The 20,939-nt window shown below is 43.9% G+C and overlaps 1 protein-coding gene across 1 annotated transcript in view; it reads left to right on the forward strand.

Moving 5' to 3' along the window:
* The window catches only part of LOC138297146 (adhesion G-protein coupled receptor F1-like), a 236,413-nt gene that overhangs the window by 157,380 nt on the left and 58,094 nt on the right, over positions 1-20,939 (forward strand). The gene's annotated exons all lie outside the window — the stretch shown is intronic.

The raw sequence follows: 20,939 nt of genomic DNA on the forward strand, positions 1-20,939 counted from the left end.
TCCTACCTGTTCAAAATATAATATTTTTAAAAATAGTTTGTGTTCTTGACTCTCTGTGTTAGTTTGAACTATTACATATTTCTATGAAAAGTTGCCTGCTGTTCCGCAGCGTTTTCACTGAAGTCTAATTTGGCATAACACGATTATCCATTATAATTTTGTAGGGTCACTCCTTTCCAAGTAATACCCCACTTTATGGCACTGGTGTTCATCGCTCAGTACTGAGTTCTGCAATGACCATTCATCTTTAACATTTTAGAATGACAGAATACTTCACAAGATATACAGGCAAATATTTGTCAAATTTATTTTTGCTCAATTTCTATGGGGTAGTTTTGGTTTTCGAAACTAAACTATTTTTTTATCACATTTTGGTATCTTGGTTTTTGGGAACATTGAGGTGGACTTTTCTACCCTTGCTAGCCTTACAGTTGTAAAAAGAACAGCAGTGTGTGAAGAAAGTGTGTCTAAGATGAGCCAGAAGTTCCAGACGCTGACATTTTAGAAAGTCTAGAGGGCTTGCAATGAGATCCTACACGAACATATCGCCTGTGAGGAGATGTAGAAAAGACATAGAGTAAGAAGTACCTGTGGAAAAGGAAGATATGTCCAGAGCTGGGAGCATTATGTCTTCCCATAGCTTCTCTCCATTTTAGCTGGCAGCTTACAAGCTAGAGATGAAGTATGCATAGAACTGCTGGGTTGGAATATGAAGCTAGACATCATTGAGAGCACAAATGATAGGTTTCATTTATATACATGAAGACCGGTTAACTGATTACATATTTTTATCTTCAGTGGTTTTGCAAGAAATACCTGCCTTCCACTATTCTACCTAGTTGAGCAATTGAGCCGATTTACTACCTCAGTTAGGATGACATGTTGGGTTGAAGTTTCAAATTTTCTTGCTTGTAGGTCATAAACTTGAAGCCCATAACAGTAGTGAGGGTAAATATTGGTAGACAAAAAAGGTGTGGACTTATACCTTGAGGTGGGAAAAAACGAGTCGCAATAGACAGGGTTTATCATGGCACCCAACTCTGGGGTTCCTAAATTCATACCCATTTTTGCAAATCTTCCTGCTTTTATTTGGGTCCAACCACTTAGTGATTTACAATACCAAAAGGAAGGAGTTGAATTTTGAATTTCAAATGGCAAAAGCATAGAAACTTGAAGCCATTGAGGGTTCCAGGAATACTAGGCTAATGAGGGATATTGCTATTGCTAGAAACGTCAGTAGTAACAGTAGCAATTTCATCTCAAGGGCTTTATTGATAATACATTAGGTAGCTATGTGGGTTTCAGTAATGTACAACTTATAAGATGTTTACAAGGAGATAGGAAGAGCAGAAACCTGAAACCATGAAAAAACTGTTCACTGCCCAACATATTGACAGACTTCTTTAGCATGCTGTGCTAAATCCTGGGTTATTTGAAACCATGCAGTATGAATGCATGTGAAATTTGTATCGCACTGGCCTAGCAAACATGCCGTACAGCTCAGTAGAGTATGAAAGACAGCAACAAATTTAGTGGATGATGGTTAAACCTGACATGCCGAGGTAGTGGTTCCCCAAACATTTTTGCTTTATCTGGGATGTTTTGCTCATTCTCTTTGAATGACCTTTAAGCCTTGGGCACCTTTCTACTGTAAGTACTGTGTGAAAGTGCACACGCCCTTCCTACATCTGCAAGGAAGTGGCACTTATCAGTATGGGCACACTTGCACAACAGCATTTTCATTTATATACTGAGCCTGTCACAGCCGACCTGTGTTGGCGTACATACCCCTTTTTGGTGTTCTTAAACTTGTGTCCAGCCTGTCCCTGAAGGCTTGTGTATGTGCCAAGGCCATATGTGCCCAGGGGGTGAAGAATACCCATGTGTGTTTTCACTTCCAATGAGAGCTGCTCTACCCATAAGTTAATGGGGGGGTTACAATTAATCCTAGCTCCAAAAGTGGCCTCATGGTGTTTACTATCATTGGATTCACAATGGCAAACCCCTTCCAATGGTAAAGGTGCTTTCGTCAATAATACATTGGATATACCACTTCTAGAAAGTGGGCATTTCAATGTTCTAAAACTCTTTTGTGTGCCTTTTGAATTCAGCTTCATTCCACTGGAGACTGGAATAAAACATATCTGTGCATTCCCCAGCAACAGCTATAAAACAACTGAAACAACAGACTTCTGCCATTTGAGGGACTTGCTGGATAGATTGGAGGGAGAGGTTTTGACACTTGGCCTCTCAGAGACAGATCATGGTGCCACAAAAGATTAAGATCTGCAATCCACGGCCCTAAGGCAGACAGGACTGAAATTTAGGGAAGACATCTGTAGTTCAAAGGGGTAACCCTTTAAACCACCACCAACTTCAAAGGTGCAGTTCAACTGCTGGTACCAAACATCAGCAACTCAGAGGTACATCTGCAAGCACGTGGGACTGGTGCTACCGTACTGCGTGGTCCATACTGCCAGAGGAATCTGTTGTGGACCTCAGTATTTACTGTCCTGAGAATGGACCTTGCAACCTTCTTGAATCCTGGCTGGCCTGGCAAACTGATGCTTTGTGGCACTCTGAAGTGTGCTCTCTAAGGGTTTGTTGGCTTGCCCCCTGTGTTTTGTGGAGGTCTCAGTGACATCTAAGACTTCCTATGAGGGACCTACACCTTCTACCTGTGCCACCTGAAGAGAGGTGCCCTCCTATGTGCCTACATCATCTGCTGGATTCCGCCTAATAGTATCAGTGTGAGTGTGTCACTAAATATTGCACCTGGGGACCGGATTTGCCTGGTGCAGAGCCTTCAAAGTACTGTCCGCATTTAAGGAGTGTTGCCCTTTATTGTGGGGCTATGACACACATAAGTGTCTGGTTGGTGGTGAGTGGATTCAACAGTTGCGGAAACCCATGTGGCCTGCTTTTGCCGAGAGTGCCACATTTCTCACGTGTGACATCTGACTGCGTGCCTATTGTGTACGGTGTCCGTTCCACTGGTTGCAATCCTTAGAGGTGGGAGCGTACTTAGAACAGTGCTGTATTCTACCTTGTGCAGCATTGCTAAACTTGTGTCTGTGTGTGTGTGACTGGGTTGTCTGGTACAACTCAAGTCATCGCACACCTGACTGTGTGCCGCATTCCAGGGAGGTACAGGATTAGAACCCCTGTGTGTTGTTGATTGGAATTATCCGGTGTGACACAAGTCATCATGCACTAGACTAATACTTCATTCCAGGGAGGTACTACATTGGTGACCCTTGTGTTTGTGATAGGAATTTTCTGGTGCAACTCAAATCATCATGCACCAGATGTTGTGCCTCAATTCAGGGAGTCACAACACTGAGCACTTTGTTTGTGTGATCAGAATTGTCTGGTGTGACTCAAGTCATAGCACACCAGACTAGTGCCTCATTCTAGGAAGGTACTGCATTAGAACGTTTTTTGAATTATCTGGGGCTGCTCAAGTCGTCATGCACCACACAATGTGCCTCATTCCAGGGAGGCCCGGCATTGAGCACTTTGCGTGTGGGATTGGATTCGTGTGGTGCATTTCAAGTCATCATTCACCAGATGCTGTGCCTCCTTCCCGGGAGTTGTGGACCTGGTAGCTCTTCGAGTGCAACCGGAATTATCAGGGAGGCTCAAGTCATCACGCCCCAGACATTGTGCCTCCTTCCAGGGAAGTGCAGAATTGATAACTATTTGGGTATTGGAGTGCCTGGTTTGGCTGGGCACCACTGTGTCCAGCATGTGGCCCCCAGTGACACTCCTCTATGCTTTGCAGACCTCTGAGTGAACTTCTTGATTGGTGGCCAAACCTTCATGTCTTAACTGTTGCCTTATCACCCGTTCTCTCTTTCTTCCCCCCTGAGCTTGTCCCCAGAATCCTGTGTGACTCTAGCCATGAGTGGCCTATCCTGGAAAAGGTTGCTTTTTATGTCCAGCTTGTTGGAGGGTGAGGGTGAGGGATAGTTGGAACTGGTTGGAGGATGGAGGAAGGTTTGGGGTCAGGGGGTCTGCAGACACTTTGACACTAACCAGCTGGATATCAGTGCACCGCATTATGTTTCTAGGAGTGAGTGTGTTTTCTACTAGCTGCCTTTTATCCATGGCACTGCCATGTTTAAGAGCAAATGGGGTGATTGGTTATACAGCATGGTTATTCCTTTGCCAGAGGACTATTACGGTTGACAGTGAGTTTTACCTGTGCAGCCCAGGCCGCAGAGCTATTTAAGAGTGCTTCAATTCTCTGCATATACATATTGCTGCTAATGTTGTGAATCGGGGTAAACCTTTCTACTGTGTGCTATTGAATTAGGGTACTCAGTAGAGTGCCTCTCATTCTGACAGTGTTTGGCACCGCATAAGTGTGCAGGGAGAGAAAGTAGTATTTTTCTAACATGTATATACTTTTTAGTGTTTAACGCAGTCAGACCTAGTAATGCTATTAATATTTCTAAATGTGATTTATGTCCAGGTTTACACCATGTTCATGTTTTAATTAATGTGTGTGTTGAATGCAAACTTTATTTACATCCATCTAATGTGAAGTTTCTTTTGTGATGCTCAGTGCATTTGTTGTGTGGTAGTGCTGTGCCAGTGCTGTACACATTGCCCTTGTGATAAGCCTGACTGCTCTGTGCCAAGCTACACACTAGTGAGCTCAGGTTATACAGTGAGTGTAATCACCCACCCCTGATGTAGTGGCAGGTTCTGCCTAACTAGGGCCTTGCCTCGGCCAATCAGAAAGTGTGCCTCCACCAATAATTGAAGAGGTAGCTGAGTTCTGGGAGCAGAAGAGGACTGTCACTGCATTATGGTAATTATGTTATGGCACTGTTAGACCTGGCATCCTTGGCGTGGTCCCCCCTAACTTTTTGCCTCTTCTTCCCAGATTGTTTCTGTGTGCTTGACTCTGTTTTGCTGTTTTTGTTACTCTGGGCCCTTTACCACTGCTGACCAATGGTAAAGTGCAAGTGCTCCCTATGTGAAATTGTATGTTTAGTTGGCTTTTCCATAATTGCCACATTTGATTTACCAGTAAGTCCCCAGTAAAGTGCTCTGGAGGTGCCTAGGGACTGTAAATCAAATGCTACTAGTGGGCCAACAGCACTGATTGTGCCACCTACATAAGTAGCTCTGTAAACATGGCTCAGACCTGCCACTGCAGTGTCTGCGTGTGCAGTTTTAAACTGCTAATTCGACCTCGTAAGTGTACCCACTCACCAGGCCCAAACCTTCCCTTTTTTGTACATGTAAGGCACCCCCAGGCTATGCCCTAGGTAGCCCTATGGGCAGGTTGCAGTGTATGTTGAAGGTAGGACATGTACTTGTGTGTTTTTACATGTTCTTACAGTGAAATACTGCCAAATTTGTTTTTCACTGTTGTAAGGCCTATCTCTCTCATAGGTTAAAACAGGGGCTGCCTTTAAATTTAAATATCCTTTATTTGAAGTTTCCCTTTGAGAGCAGATAGAAATATGGAGTTTGGGGTCTCTGAACTCACAATTTAAAAATACACCTGTTAGTGAAGTTGTTTTTTAGATTGTTAATTTGAAAATGCCACTTTTTTATAGTAGGCATTTTCTTGCTTAAACCAATCTGAGACTCTACCTGCTTGTGGATTCCCTGTCTGGGTCAAAGTGACAGTTGGGCTGTTTGTGAATCTCCTCTAGACAGTGACCCAAAGGGAGCTGGGGTGTAGCCTGCATATCCTGACGAGCCATCTGGGCTAGAATGGAGGGAGGAGTGGTCACTTACACCTGAATGGGCTGTGTCTGCCCTCACACGATGTAGATCCTAACCCCCTGGTGTGTGTCTGGGGCTTAGCTTGGGCAAGGCAGGATCCTGTAAACACTAAAAACTTTCCTTTGAAGTTTTCTTACTTCAAAGACAGAAAGGGGTACAAGTATTAAACCCAAAACCCCAGACTTTAGATCACTCCTGGATTCAAGAGGAACCTCTGCCAAGGAGAAGAGCTGAACAGCTGAGGAGAAGTGCTACCCCTGCCTGTGACTGTGCTTTGTTGGGCTATCCTGCAGTTGCCACCTATGAAAGGGGACAAAGACTTGACTTTGTGGTGTTTTCCTGCTTGAGAAGAATCTCCAAGGGCTTGGATTGAGCTTGACCCCTGTTTTGAAGTCTCAGGGCCATCAAAGACTTCCTCTGCCAGCACCTGGACTCTTTGCTGAGACTCCTGTCCTGCCACATGGTGCCCTATCCTGTCACTGGTCCCTTGAGAGGTGAAGAGGGCAGAACAAAGACTGAAATCCAACCGGGGAAAATTTCAAAGCACCTCCTGCAACACGGCTGAAAAACAAAGTGCCACCCTCTTTGCGGCTGAAACCGACACCCCACCTGCATCGCGGCTGGGAGATCAATGCATCGCGACTTGAGAAATGTCACAACACTCTCTTGCAGCTGCTGACAACTCAATCCCCATGCAGTGTAGTTCTCCAACAATATGCGACCGGATTTCTCACGCATCATCGCTGGGCATCAAAGTCATTGTGAACCTGCATGGATCCGAGGTGCCCTGTCTGGAAATCGACGCACTGTTCTGTTGCGGGAGAGAAAAACTATGCATCGCCTACACGACCAGAGAAGAAATGACGCACAGCCTCACTTGCGAGTAAGGAATGGACGCATCGCTGACGTATCCGATGCATGCTTGCCCGTGCGGCTTTATTTTTGACACAAATCAGGTACTTTGTGTAACAACGTTTCCACTGTTTTCTATGGAGTAAGAATGTTTTTACTTAAAAAATTCATATCTTGGCTTGTGTATGTTAGAATTTTGTCGTTTTGGTCTTGTTTGATTTAGATAAATATTGACAATTTTTCTAAACTGGGGTGGTGTCCATTTTGTAGTGTTTTCACTGTGTTACTGTGTGTGTTGGTACAGATACTTTACACATTGTCTTTGAGATAAGCCTGACTGTTTGTTCCAAGGTACCAAGGGGGTGAGCAAGGGTTGTCTTAGGACTGTAACTCCCATACCCTGACTACAGTGAGGGTCCCTGCTTGGACAGAGTGCAAAATGACAACCAGCGACCCCATTTCTAATAGAGACAACATACCCCATGTATTTGGAGATTTAGTGCAAATAATTGGATAATAAATGTTGGTAACAATGCTAGATTTGTTCAGCTTATACTTTGCTTTTCAGCACCCCTTCGCTGTACTAAAGACGTTTCACTGAATTATTATATGATATGATGTAGAATTCCTAAATGTATCTAAGTCTGTGGGGACATAAATATGCATTACCAGTGACACCACTCACTCGTACCGTTGTGTGACATCTCTAAAAAAAACTTCCACAAGGTGTGTATGTGGATGAATGCAGTATTGGCAAATCTTAAATGAATATCACTTATACCTATCAACAGAATAAAATATATAGGAATTAATTTGATGCTTGCTATTTCTGGTCCGATGTAGATATATATAGTGATAGAGCGTTCCGTCCTAATAAATTACCTGTATTTGGACGCTCTTGGGTCGATGAATCTTTTGACCAAGTGGGGCTCTCTTCACCCGAGATTAGTCAATTTAATCAAATCAATAATCAATAACGAACATAAGCAATGCCCTGATCAACATAACATTTCACAATTAATCCAGAAAACATTTCGGCGAACCATGACCTTTCGGCCATGAATAACCACACCAGTTCATTCAAGGTTAATGAATTTATTTCCCTATATTAACAAAGCTAGCACGATATAAATGTGTCTCAACACCAAATGATATATGTAAATGAACATTAATAGCTGTCCATAACGGCGAAAAAGATGCAATCTATGCAGCATTGGAATAACAATGCATTCGATGATAGCAACGCAAACCACTAAAACTATAATCTGTAATGGGCTAATTGCATACATTAGTCAGCATAACAAGGTCTCAAATTGCATCGTGCAACAAATGAATCCTCATCTAACCTCAAATTAGCATCTGCATGTGGGATTTCATGCAAAAACAATTTAGCAACATTAATTTGGAAAACTCCTAACTAGGGCTCTTATCAAAAATCAGCAGTTGCTTAACTAAAAAGAAACACAATGCAATTGTACATTTTCCTTTCATATTTACCAAATTCAATCAGCATTCAAGGAAGTCTTCGTCTCACAGGTACCGGTTTCGATCAGCATGGGACGGGGCAAAGGGGCAGGGTGGACGGGGCAATTGCCTCACAGCGGCAAGATAAAAGGACAAAACTACTACTTTATGCAAAGGGGCAAATCAAAGTTAAAGTCTCTAGGGCGAGAATTACTTAAAGTCTCTTTCTCTCGATTAGAGAAAGCATCAAAGTCTCATTCAAAATGGCGTCGAACATCAATTGGCATCGTAGAAGATGGCAAAATGACGAGGTCGGCAAGATGGGCCATAATGGCTGCAATGGGCAATAATGTCCAGTGTCCTCAATGGGTGCAATGGGTAATGGCTAATGGCTGCTTTCTTCCTGTGCACCAGGTTTAAATAAACAACAGTTCAAATCCAGTAGGGTCTTCCATTGGAGGGTTCATAGGTTGGCTTCAAATTGTCCAATCAAAAACAACAATTCACAAGCTTCTACCTAGGCATACATTATCCTTGGAGTCGGGAACGTAAGTTGCAACATATTTTACCAATTAACTCACTTTCAGAGCTTCCATTGTCTGCACCTGCAGATTGACCTTGGAGCAAAGAAGAAGATGCCAGGCTGGCACGAAACCTTAAAGATAAGCATGTGAACCGATCTCACTGGAAAAGTACAGCTTCAAGCAAGAATACACGTTTATTAGCACATTAGAAAAACACGAGCATCTAAACCGTGAGACAAGGCAACTAGGCCGAAGCCTCCACTAAAGTTATGCTAAGTTAAAACATTTCAAACAAGCAAATCATGGCACACGTTTACGGTTATGTCAGATTAGTACAATTCTAATACATCACGTTATATAAAGCACGCTTATAAATGTTGGCGAACTACTCTGAGGGCACATTTGTCCCCGTACAATCTTTATTAGTTCGGTTAAAGTCACACTTGATTATTGCAGCACTACGTTTATGCGCTAATAAATGTAAAACCTTCATTTCTGCGTCATCAATCCCTCCTCTGATGACTATTTGTCATCACACAAAACTATTCCCACAAATTTTATTCCATTAAAATTCTGTCAGTTCTCTTTGCCTTTTAGTTCCCCTTGTTCTTGCCTTGTATTCTTCTGCCATTCTTTTCATCATTTTCTCTTCCTTCCTTCTCTTAATTCTTGCCATGATCATTAGTATTCCCCTCTTTATTCCCCAAATCCCAAAGATGCAAATTAGTACTATTAGTATTCCCTGTATTATTTTTAGTAATATTCCATTCCAAATGCCACCAAGCCAATTTCCCACTGAAGCAACTCCCTTTCCAACCTTCTCCCAAACTCCTGGTTCTTTCAATTCCTTCAAGTCTGCACTCTCTTTTGTTAGATTTGCAAGCATTGTTTTAATCTTCACACTGTTGTCTGGTATATACGTGCAACAGTGACGCGCACCAAGCATTTTGCAAACGCCGCCATCCTTTGCTAAAAGAATGTCTAGGGCAAGCCTGTTTTGAAGAGTCATAGCTCTTTCTGCTGCAAGTTCAGCATCCATCAGGATTATAGCACCTGAAAACTTTGTCAACATGTTATCCACTATAGTAGACAACTTTCTTATTTTTATGGAATTCAACACAACTCCCAATGAAGGAATCATGGCTCCAAATATATCTCCTACCACAGCAGCTGCGGTCTCTCTTTTCTGGATACGATGAGATCCAGACGTCTTTGGAATCACCGATAGGTCATCCAGTTGATAAACCTTTGGGAACACTATACCCAAATAACATCTCCCCCACCATCCCTTTGGAAGACGATAATAGGCATTATGCCCACAAATGTAATATACACCAGGTATGACAGGGTCAAGTCCGTTCAGCATGAATGTCCATTTGGCCTTAAAGATAAACGTATGTTTACATTCACTCGCTCCCACGAAAATGTTATCATAATAAGATTCACCACGATATATACAAAATTTCCCTACATGCCAAGCGTCTAAAGCTATTTTTCCTTGTGTTTTTATTGCGGCAAAAGCATAATTATCGACTGAAGTCCTCTTACTTAGTTCTTTTTCTAATTTCGCATTCATTTGTGCCCTTCTATCATCTGTGCGATCTAAAAAGCTTATTTCTACTGCAGAGAGCGAGCAGGTAAGGTTTTCCCTATGAGCGTGAGCTGTTTCAAAAGGTTGCATTGGCTCGAAAAATTCCCTCATTATTTTAGCATCCCAATCTTTAGCAATCTGGCTTAGTTGCGTTATTATAGGAACATATGCAAAGGTAACATCATAATTTGAATAAAAATACTGTATGTTAGTTTGACCATAAAATCTAGAAGTTACTAAACTACATGTAATCCCATATGTAAGAGGCATGTGGTGATAAGTCACCCCTTCCGTTACCGATGTCGGTATCTGTGTACACACATAACAATCTTTCGCATCCATAGTCTCAACATATTCTGTTAGTAGGCGATAGAAAACATTATACGAAAGTTCCTTCTTATCATGCAAGTGTCTCTCATCTAATTCTAGTCTTTTCAATGCGGTTAGTTCAGTGACAGTAACAGGAGCAGAAGTAGAAGCATCAATTTTCTCATTCTCACCCTTACCACGCGTTGCGAGCACTATTGCCATTATTATTAGTACACATGCAGTTATCAAGCCTATACACGCATATTTACAATATTTCACTCTACTGTTTTGTGTAGCGTACTTAGTCATGATCTGTATAGAATCAGAGAGCTAGAAGCACCTATAAAGAATCGATTTAGCAATTAGTTACAAAGCTGAACGAGCGCAATGTTCACACAGTTTTCTTCAGGAGCCCAGTCACTTTTCGGTTAGCAGCATTTGTCTCAATTCGGCAATAACTCAGTCTTTTACCAGTTAGCAACGTTGTCTCAAATCGGGTTTAAGAGTCAATCAGGTTATGAAAGTCTTATCAAGTTAGCAAATGTCTCATCCGGTTTAGCAATGTCTCAGCTGGTTGTATCACGTTAGATTATAGCAAGCAATGTCATTTATCAGTTTTTCAATCAATAGTGTCCATAAAACTTTTCTTTTCTATTGGTATCTCTTCTTCTTCGTTCTCGAGGCTAAGAGATACAAATTCGTCGGTCCAATCGTCATTGACTACATATGCCCATTCTGGACCGGAATATCTCCTGTTTGGTATCCTTTTCCTTTTCAATTTTGCATCTCTCTTTGATTCTGCCTCACTGGTACTTTCCTCTTTGGCCAAGTCTTTTTCTTCACTTGATGTTGGTACCACGACAGACACTTCCTTTCTTTTCTCTTTCACTCTTGGCCCTTCACTGTCGTTCAACGTTTCTCTAGTCTTTACTTTTACTGGTGATATACTTGGTCTTCTCTTTGCACTGTGTCCACTTGATGGACCTGCGATCTCTTCTGAAGAAGTTTGAACAGTTTCGTTCTGTTCTGCCTTGTCCCCTCCTTCTGGGGAGTCAATCAGGTTTTCCTTTTCTTTTTCTGTACCGTCTGCTTCTGGGAAAGCCCTCCTCTGATCAGGCTCTCCTGCTTCTTCACCTCTTTCGAGCCCTTTGTCACTGTTACTTTCTTCAGGCTCTTTGTCACTTTCAGCTGCTTCGTCGCTGTCTGAGGCTCCTCCTTGGCCTTCCCCAAGTGAATCGGTTGCTTCGTCCTCAGAGAATATTTCTCCCTCCTCTATTTCTGCCTGTTCGCTTCTAGTTCTGTTTTGCTCTGCCTCAGCGCTCGGCACTTTGTTATCAGGTACTGGCAGTTTCAGCGCTTCAACTTCCTCATCTGTGGGACACAACACTTTCTTTGTATGACTGGCATGGATCCAGTTGGGAACTCCTGCACACTTCACAGCGGTAGTGGTCGTCAGGATCACTTGGAAAGGGCCTTTCCAACGGGGTTCCAGACACGACTTCCTCACGTGCTTCTTTATCACGACCCAGTCACCTGCTTTCAGTGTGTGTCCTGGACCTTGGATCGGTGGCAAGGTGGTTGCTTCCACCTGGTGAGAGAAAGAGCGAACCACGTCAGCCAGACCTTTGCAGTAGTCTAACACCATATCATCTGTAATATTCAAAAGCGCGTTTGCGGGAACTGCAGGAAGTCTCATGGCCCTGCCCATGAGAATTTCGTGTGGGGACAATCCAGTCTTTCTGTCAGGGGTGTTTCTCATTGACATTAACACCAAAGGCAATGCGTCAGGCCATTTCAAATTTGTCGATGCACATATTTTCGCCATTCTTGATTTCAGTGTACCATTCATTTGTTCCACCAGTCCTGAGGCTTCAGGGCGATAGCTACAATGCAGTTTTTGCTCAATGTTCAGCGCTGCGCAAAGTAACTTTATCACCTCGTTATTGAAGTGACTTCCTCTATCTGATTCTAAAGAGATGGGAATCCGAAACGTGGTATCAACTCCCTCAACAATAGTTTCGCAACTGTAAGGCTGTCATTTCTACGTGTGGGGTATGCTTCAATCCAGTGACTAAAAATGCACACAATCACCAACACATACTTCAGACCTCCATACACAGGCATCTCAATAAAGTCCATCTGCATTCTGCTGAACGGGCCACCCGCCCTGCCAATGTGGCTCACGTTCACAACCGTTCCCTTTCCTGGGTTCATCTGCTGACAAATGACACAACGATGGCAAACTGCTTCTGCAACTTGACGGAATCTGGGGTTAAACCAATCAGTTTTGAACAATCTTATCATGGCATCTCTCCCTAGGTGAGCCTGCCCATGATAGAACCGCGCTAGCTGCGATAAGAGACTATTTGGTAAAACAAATTTTCCTTCATTTGAAACCCATAACTCATCTGGTCTCCTTGTGCATTGTGACTTAATCCAGGAAGCTCTTTCATCCTCCCTGACGCTATTCTGTAATGCTTTTAGTTCATCCATTGTATCCACGACCTTCAAGGCAAATGCTTCAGCTGGTTCGAGCTCTGGCTCACTTATCAAATTCCATTCATCCCTGAGCAATATACAGTTCAAGGCACAAAATCTTGCGACTTGATCCGCATATGCATTTCCCAGGGAAACATAGTCCTGTCCTTTTGTATGAGCACTACACTTTACCACTGCAATTTCGGCTGGCATCTGAATGGCGTGTAACAATTCCCTTATTCTCTCCCCGTTTTTCACTGGGGACCCTGAAGAGGTTAGGAAACCTCTCTGTGACCATAATTGCCCAAAGTCGTGCACAATTCCAAACCCGTACTGACTGTCAGTGTAAATGGTAACCTTCATCAATGTAGACAGTTGGCATGCTCTTGTAAGGGCTACAAGCTCTGCTACTTGTGCGGAATAGACTCCTTGGAACCAGGACGCTTCCAAGACACCTGTTACAGTACATACAGCATATCCTGCTTTCAAAATTCCCAACCCATCTCTTAGACATGAACCATCAACAAAAATAATATGGTCATTTTCATCAAGCTTAGTATCCCTAATATCAGGTCGGGGTTTTGTGCAAAATTCAGTCACCTGAAGGCAGTCGTGCTCGACGTCTTCAGCGTTCTCAATTTCAGCATTTTCACCGGGAAGCAGGGTTGCTGGATTCAACGTAGTGCACCTTTTCAGCTGCACATTCGGTGAGCCCAGAATTATTGTTTCATACCTTGTGAGTCTTGCTCCAGTCATGTGTTGCGTTCGGGAGCGGGTCAAAAGTATCTCAACTGAGTGAGGGACCATGACTGTTAATGGGTGTCCCATCACTATTCCTTCACTCTGAGTGAGGCTGATACCAACTGCTGCTACGGCGCGCAAACACCCTGGCAGTGCTGCTGCGACCGGATCCAAAGTAGCTGAAAAATACGCTACTGGTCTGTTTATGCCACCATGGGCTTGGGTCAAGACAGACAAAGAACATGCATCACGTTCATGACAAAACAATGTGAAAGGCTTTGTGTAATCAGGCATACCTAAAGCTGGAGCCCTGCACATGCATTCTTTCAATTCAATAAAAGCATCCATCTCATCTCCTTTCAGCTCAATTTCATCCAAGGCATCCTTCTGGGTCAGTTTCAGTAAAGGCTTTGCTAGAGTTGAGAAGTTGGGAATCCACTGGCGACAGTAGCTCACCATCCCCAAAAACTTCCTCACCTCCCTCCTTGTCTTTGGTGGACTCATTTGAAGTACACTTGTTATTCTTTCCTTCATTATTCTCCGTGACCCTTTCTCTATTTGATGACCCAAGTATTTTACTTTCTTCTGACAGAACTGCAACTTTGAAGGAGACACCTTGTGTCCATTCCTTCCCAAATGGTTCAGTAGAGCAATGGTGTCGCCGGGCAGCAACTTTCTGTCTTAGATGCAATCAGTAAGTCATCAATGTACTGTACTAGGGTTGACTCGAATGGCAATTCTAACGCTTCCAAGTCTTTCTTTAGAATCTGATTGAAAATTGACCGTGACTCAGAAAACCCTTGAGGAATTCGACACCAACTGTAAACTCTGTCTAAGAATTTGAAACAAAAGAGAAATTGGCTGTCCTCATGAAGAGGCACCGAAAAGAATGCTTGTGACAAGTCGATTACTGAGAACCACTCGGCATCGCAAGGGACTTGAAACATTATCACAGCTGGATTCGGTACTACAGGGCAGCATTTAATTATGATGTCATTTATTTTCCTCAAGTCCTGCACGATTCGGACCTTTCCACTCGGCTTTATTAGTCCCATGATTGGTGAATTACATGGACTGCTTAACACTTCTTTCAATACTCCTTGTTTTACAAACTCGTCAATGAGTTGGGCGACTTTCATAAGGGTGTCTTGTGCCATGTGGTATTGTGGGGTCTGGGGAAAGGTTACATTGGGTTTTACGGTCACTTTCACTGGTTCCACTCCTTTCACCAATCCCACCTCTTTTCCTGTCATATCCCACACTTCCTTTCCGACTGTTTCCCGTAATTCAGCTGGAATATCTTCTTCAGTTATCATCGGGAAAAGGTTAATCAGAGGATATTCTTCATCGACAGTTTCCATCTCATCCCCTTCTACACTGTCCTCTTCTTCCCCATCACTGCTCGTCTGAATTCTAATTCCATTGTTCGAACACATAATCGAACATCCCAATTTGCACAATAGGTCTCTCCCTAACAGTGCTATCGGGCTTGAGTCACATACCACAAAATTATGTAACCCTTGATAGTTACCAATTCTGACTTGTACTGGATCTGTGATTGGGTTCGTCAGGTGCCTGTTTGCTACTCCCACTACTTGAACTGTTCTCCCTGAGAGTGGCAAATTTGGTACTTCAATGCTCCTAACAGTTGAACGGGTGGCTCCTGTGTCAACCAAGAATGAAACACGATGACCCATAACTCTTCCCTCCACATATGGACCCTTTTGATCAACTTCCAAGGATGCTGCAAGCACACAATTTCCCTCCTCATCTGAACTTTCACTCTCCCATACATTGTTTATTCCATTCTCACTGTGTAATGGGAACTGTTGTACTGTGCCATTTGTATTCATCACCTGACCCGAGACCTGTGGAGGAACCATCACTTGCTGCTGACTCACTGGTGCCAAAGGTATTTGCATTTGCTGATTAGGTACCATGGGAAACTGCTGTTGCATTGGCTGCATTTGCGTCATCTGCGTACGGGGCATCTGCATCTGCTGCGGCTGCATGGGCTGTAATCCCTGCAGCTGATTTATGGTCTGAAAATTTGGGTTTGGACCTCTCATTTTCGGTCCCCTCATTGTCTGGAATGCATTGACATCATTGTTTTGCTGACCAACACCTGCACCTTCCTGCACCACCATCGGGCACTCGCGTTTCCAATGCCCGACGATTCCGCACACGTGACACGGCATCACCCTTTTCATTGCCTGCACACCATTCGGAATCGCAACAGTGTTCAAATCCGGACCATTACTCCCAAAGCCTCCTCTGCCTCTGCCTCTCGCCTGTGGCTGAAACACCATGTTTCCCTGCGGCTGCGGCTGCGGCATCTGCTGTTGGAACCCTTGCAAACCTGTTTGAGCTGCTTTAAGTTGCATCACCATCACTTTCTCTTTCAACCTTTTCTGTTTCACTTCAATTTCGTCGCTACAGTATTTCGCATAATTCAACACCTCATCAATCGGTTTCGACTGCCAACAAATCAAATGCGTCTTTATCATCTGACTTATCTCTGGTCTCAGCCCTTCCACAAATCTAAACACAAAATGAAGCATGTCCTTCGCCTCTATTGTTTCCGTGCCACTGTAGTTCTTGAACGCCTTCAACAACCTCTCATAGTAACCATGAATCGACTCTTTAGCCTCTTGGGCAGTCCGATCAATCTTCTGCCAATCCACATTTCTCGCGGCAACCTTCGTCTTCAAGTGCTCAATCACCTTATAGTACAAGCTCATTACCATAGGTGATGGTGCACCCGTATCCCTGTCTCTCTCTGGTTCACTTGTCGGCCAACCTACAACCCTTTTGCAGTCTTCCCACAAGTCTGCCGGAACCACAATCTCAAAGAGGGTGTTCAGGTCTTCCCAAAGACATTTTGCAAGCTTCACAAACCTATCAGTCTGTTGATAGCATTCAATCGGTTTCTCTCTCAGTTTGGGAAAATCATCCGTAAAAGACTGAATGTCGCTTCTGTGCCACGGTACATGTATTAATTTTCCCCCTGCTGTCTCCCTCATTGGTAACATGGTTATTGCATCACTACTCTGTGGTCTTTTCTCCTTATGCTCTGGGACACTATCTTTCTTCTTTTCCTTTTTCTTTGCCCATCTACTTTCCCATTTGTCTAAGCACCTCCACACTTGTGCACTCTGCAGCAATTCTCTAAGGTGCATTTTCATGCCTGCTGACCTCATGTGTTCAAAGTCTGTGGTCCCGAAATCCAATCTATAGCTCCTGCTCAAGTGTTTGGTCTTGTCTATCTCAACCCCGTTTTTGTCAGCTATTTCTTGCAACCTTCTATGTACCTTGTTCACTTCTCTCGTAATCCTGGGACATAGATACCTCAGCTCTTCTTCCGAGTAGGACTCTAACCTATTCAAACCCATAGTCCCTTCCACCAATTCTTCTGCTTCCATGTTCAACCTGACCCTATTCAGATAGTCCTCTCCCTTCCCACTGGCTGAGCTTTGTGTGGAATTCAGACTGTTGAACCACTGTGTCAGCTGTTGCGCATTCAACCCCATCAGTGTAGCATTCACATCGACTGCCATTGATGGTTGCGGCAACTTTTCAGTGTTCAATGATAGCAGTATCATCAGTGGGGGACTCGACCTCACCACTGTTGACTGAGCACATATGGGACTAAACTCCATCAAGGACCCAGATCCAGTTGGCAGAGCCGCTATCGGAGTTGTCTCTGGAGTGTTTTCTATGCACCTCCTTTCCGTCCCACTCTGCACCACTGATCCTTGACCGCTCATACCTGAGTTAGGCTGAATGTACAAAGGTACCGGTGGACCTACAGTAATGGGTAGGGATATCGCATCTGGGTTCTGTCCATTCCCCAGGTTCTGAGGCATGTTCATTCCCACACTATGGGTCATCATTGCCGGCATGCCCGTCTGACTCCCCGTCATCTGAGCATGTGCGGTCCCCCCCTGCATCTGCTTTTGAGGCATCAAAAACTGGGTTGATTCAGCTTGTGCCAATGTTGGGTTACGACCATTCTGTACTCCCATTACGGTTGGATCTAGAATCATTCCCGTACTGTTGTCACTGCTGTAGTACCTTGGGACCTGCGGCTGATAATTTTCTGCTGTTTTCAATATAGGCACATCTGGATATATTCTCCTAACCTGCGGTATCTGCGGGGTGAACAGTAAACTCGGGTCCTTAGATCCCGATGGCGTTTCTGAATTCGGAGTTTCATTATTCTGTACCGTTGCCGGAGGGGCAGAACTGGTACTTGGACCTTGTTCACTCTCTACATAAGGTGGTGGACGGTCGTTCAGCAATTGCATGATGAACTCCTCATCCTCTGACTCGTCTTCTCTCCTTAACTTTTCCTCGTCCTCTCTATCTTTGGAACACCTCCTGTTTGTCTTACAGGTAGCTTTCTTGCCTGTCGCCTCTTCTTCCTTAGCAATTGCGGGAAACAATTTTATCCCCTGCAATATATCTGACCTCCACACCTTCTGTGCATTATCCCACCTAGCGTCCGCTAGTGTCTTTTCTACCTTTCTTATCCTGGTCTCAAACTTCTTTTGCTGTTGCTGTCTAGCCATTAGTTCCCAAATCGCTAGAGCCTCAAACTGTGCTGGCCTTGGAGGTACCTTCATGTCGTACATCGCGAATCTCAAATTCTCTAGGATCCTTATATTGAATGTCCCATGGATCGGGAACGCTACGCTCCCATGTCTCTCTGTCAGCTTGTGCCATTGCTTTAGCCAAAGGCACGGAGCTACCCCCCTTTCCTCCATTACAATGTAAGCTGGTGTACCTTCGGGTGGCGTCTCCTCTCCTACGCTCGCTTTAATGTAAGACTCCCCCTTCATCGCACTCTTTAATGCTTTAAAAAATTTCATTTTCTCGTCTTTTATTTCACAAAATTTGTAATCAATAAGTGACTTTAATTCCCGGAATACTCTTCGCTTGCCTTTCCCCTTCCAATCGAGCCCCACGGACTGCGTCCAATCTGTGCGCGACCCTTCTTCTGCAACCAACCTATCCCAGCGCGGCTCCTAGTGACGTCACACTCACACACTGCAGCTGACAAAGCCTCGCGGCTTGTCCTCCTACACTCAGCTCCTCTCGTAACAACTTCTGGCATGTATCGCGAGCAACCAAATAATAATAAAACAGATATGTCGGTTTACTACAGGAAGGGTAACACAATCGCTTCAGGACCTTAGGGATTTTTCACTAGCCTCGGCAGTTATTCCATCTTTCTCGGTCCCAACTTTCGCAAGCAAATTCTGACCCGCAGACTCTGCTCTCAACTTGTCAATGATCTATTCTAGTGCACTTAGAATTTGTCAAAGCCCGAAGTCGAAGTTTTCTTTCACTCCCTTAACACACGTACCGACTCGTTGACCACGCCCGGTCAACCTATTAAACCGACCAGACCACAACATAAAACAAGTGTCTCATACACTTTTCAACATACTCCGGAGTCTCTTGACCTCGCAGGGCCCGTCTCAACAACAACAACCACGTGGACCTTTTTCTGCACAAAGCGCCACATGCACATGAAGTTGGACGACTTCCCTACTCTCACACTCGGAGTCGCACCTCCGCTATTCTCTAAAATCCTCGCAACCTTTTCAAACAATCTGCGGCAATAAGCTGTGCAAGCGCAAAATCCTGACTTCACTCATACCGTCACTAGTACCGCCAACGCCGATTTCACACCTCCATTCTCTCCATTCGCAAGCTCCGAGATCCCGGGAAAGTCACGGGGGACTTAGGGCATCATCATTCTCTCAATCTGTTTTACCCAAGAAAAATCTAATTCAACACCATATACTTCTCGAGTGGGGTCTCAAAGAGCGTAACCTTCAATTCAACACCATATACCTCTCGAGTGGGGTCCCAAAGGGCGAAACCGTCAATTCAACACCATATACCTCTCGAGTGGGGTCCCAAAAGGCGAAACCGTTACCTCTCGAGTGGGGTCCCAAAGGGCGTAACCGTTACCTCTCGAGTGGGGTCCCAAAGGGCGAAACCGTCCTCTGCTACCATCTACTGATAGAGCGTTCCGTCCTAATAAATTACCTGTATTTGGACGCTCTTGGGTCGATGAATCTTTTGACCAAGTGGGGCTCTCTTCACCCAAGATTAGTCAATTTAATCAAATCAATAATCAATAACGAACATAAGCAATGCCCTGATCAACATAACACTTCACAATTAATCCAGAAAACATTTCGGCGAACCATGACCTTTCGGCCATGAATAACCACACCAGTTCATTCAAGGTTAATGAATTTATTTCCCTATATTAACAAAGCTAGCACGATATAAATGTGTCTCAACACCAAATGATATATGTAAATGAACATTAATAGCTGTCCATAACCGCGAAAAAGATGCAATCTATGCAGCATTTGAATAACAATGCATTCGATGATAGCAACGCAAACCACTAAAACTATAATCTGTAATGGGCTAATTGCATACATTAGTCAGCATAACAAGGTCTCAAATTGCATCGTGCAACAAATGAATCCTCATCTAACCTCAAATTAGCATCTGCATGTGGGATTTCATGCAAAAACAATTTAGCAACATTAATTTGGAAAACTCCTAACTAGGGCTCTTATAAAAAATCAGCAGTTGGTTACCTAAAAAGAAACACAATGCAATTGTACATTTTCCTTTCATATTTACCAAATTCAATCAGCATTCAAGGAAGTCTTCGTCTCACAGGTACCGGTTTCGATCAGCATGGGACGGGGCAAAGGGGCAGGGTGGACGGGGCAATTGCCTCACAGCGGCAAGATAAAAGGACAAAACTACTACTTTATGCAAAGGGACAAATCAAAGTTAAAGTCTCTAGGGCGAGAATTACTTAAAGTCTCTTTCTCTCGATTAGAGAAAGCATCAAAGTCTCATTCAAAATGGCGTCGAACATCAATTGGCATCGTAGAAGATGGCAAAATGACGAGGTCGGCAAGATGGGCCATAATGGCTGCAATGGGCAATAATGTCCAGTGTCCTCAATGGGTGCAATGGGTAATGGCTAATGGCTGCTTTCTTCTTGTGCACCAGGTTTAAATAAACAACAGTTCAAATCCAGTAGGGTCTTCCATTGGAGGGTTCATAGGTTGGCTTCAAATTGTCCAATCAAAAACAACAATTCACAAGCTTCTACCTAGGCATACATTATCCTTGGAGTCGGGAACGTAAGTTGCAACATATTTTACCAATTAACTCACTTTCAGAGC

Source organism: Pleurodeles waltl, chromosome 5 (genome assembly GCF_031143425.1).
Source record: "Pleurodeles waltl isolate 20211129_DDA chromosome 5, aPleWal1.hap1.20221129, whole genome shotgun sequence".
Lineage (NCBI taxonomy): Eukaryota > Metazoa > Chordata > Amphibia > Caudata > Salamandridae > Pleurodeles > Pleurodeles waltl.